Below are 1,782 nucleotides of genomic sequence, written 5' to 3'. Positions count from 1 at the left end.
CATGCTAGGTAAGTGCTATACAATTAGCACCATTGAAAATACATTTTAAAATATTTTGTAGTTGTAGATGGACAGAATATCTTTGTTTTATTTGTTAATTTTTATGTGGTGCTAAGGATTGAACCAAGTGCCTCACATATGCAAGGTAAGTGTTCTGCCACTGAGCTCCAGCTCAGCCTGGAAATATATTTTTTAAGCAGGGGAAGGAGGTGAATTGGAGATTCCTTTGCTCTGAAAAGTACACCCTGTTTCTCAAAATGTAAGCATGATTGAATTACAATATCTGAAATACTTGTTTAATTGCAGCTTCCTGCACCAACCCCAGATCTACTGAAAGGGAATTTTTAAGAGAGGGTTCTGGATTGCCACATTTTAAACCAGCTCCCTGGTGATTATTAACTGAAGTTTAAGAACAATTAATGTACAGCATCCTAACATACCAGCTCTCAGGATTTGCACTTCTAATTATTATCAAGGATTTGGGCAGTGGTTGGACTGAGAAGGGCACATGTTTCTACTTTCGCAGAGGGATCACAGAATTCTTACTCCCATTCCTTTACATTCTTCCAGAGAAAGCTCTCTTTGCATCTTGTACCATTCTTCCTAGTCAGTTTCCACACTGGCTCTGTGGATTCCCTCCTAAACAAGTTTCTGTCTTTGCACCTGCATATTCAGACCAACTACAGCTCTACTTAAAAAAAAAAAAAAAGTTAACATTTTTAAAACTGAGGTTATGTAATGTGTTATTTTGTAGGTAAAAGTTCTATTTTGACATTTTCAAAGAAGATGCTGAAACTGTCATTCAAATTTTAATAGCTTTTAAAACATTAAACATCAAAAGTTTTTTCCCATTGATGTCTCCCTTTGACCCTCACTGTTTTCCCTGCATGTCAGACAGGTAATGTGCCAACCTAAGCAATAAGGTCTGAAGGAAGCACATGTCACACCATGATGTGAAAACTTAATCATCATACTATGAACCACAGAAGGATCTGACTCTTATTTCATTCCTTCCGGCAGCTAGTCTACACCCAAGAATAAAAACAAACAAACAAAACAAAAACAAAACAACAAAAACTCAGCATAGAAGTCTTTACTTGAGACTCAGATTTTCAAAATTCAGAAATGTGTTAGCTTCTCAGTAGATGAGTAAAGTGAAAATAAATTTAATTAATTAATTTTTTTAGTTATAGATGAACACAATACCTTTATTTACTTTATTTATTTCTATGTGGTGCTGAAGATTGAACCCAGTGCCTCCTACATGCTAGGTAAGTGCTCTACCCCAGAGCAACAACCCTGGCCCTGAAAATGAATTTTCTCAGCAGCAGAAATTTCATTCTAGTCTGCATGATGAGACATCGTTTGGGGGACAGCGTTCACAAGCCTAGCCAGTACTGTGGCCCATATCCTACTGTGAGTTGTATCTTTTCCAACTGCTTACCCACTTTATATTCTTCTGACACAGCCTCAAAAAGGACAGGGAGAAAAGAGTATTTTCAACAGATGCTGAGTCTCTAATGATGACATACATAGTGATACTCAACACCCAGGGATTCACATACACCTGCCAATCCAAAGCCAATTTTTCTTCATAATGGCAAACTTTTCAGATATGCAAAGGTTTCATGGTGATTATCAGACAATTCAACACAAAAGCTGCTCCTGTCCTTTGCTGCATCCCTATTGGGCTTTCCATTCATCCAGAATGACAAGACCATCAGAGTGCTTTACAACCAATTTTAAGATTTCTCTTGAACATAAAAGTCACACTTGGAATCA

General features: G+C 37.2%; 1 non-coding gene across 1 annotated transcript; it reads right to left on the bottom strand.

Moving 5' to 3' along the window:
• Positions 1–888: 888 nt before the first annotated feature.
• Positions 889–992, bottom strand: LOC113189997 (small nucleolar RNA U13). The gene has a single exon (XR_003301719.2). It is a non-coding gene; the product is annotated as a small nucleolar RNA U13 (small nucleolar RNA).
• Positions 993–1,782: the final 790 nt, after the last annotated feature.

Source organism: Urocitellus parryii, chromosome 4 (assembly GCF_045843805.1).
Source record: "Urocitellus parryii isolate mUroPar1 chromosome 4, mUroPar1.hap1, whole genome shotgun sequence".
NCBI classification, from domain to species: domain Eukaryota; kingdom Metazoa; phylum Chordata; class Mammalia; order Rodentia; family Sciuridae; genus Urocitellus; species Urocitellus parryii.
The sequence above is the reverse complement of the archived record's forward strand: the minus strand, read 5'-3'. Positions and strand labels throughout refer to the sequence as shown.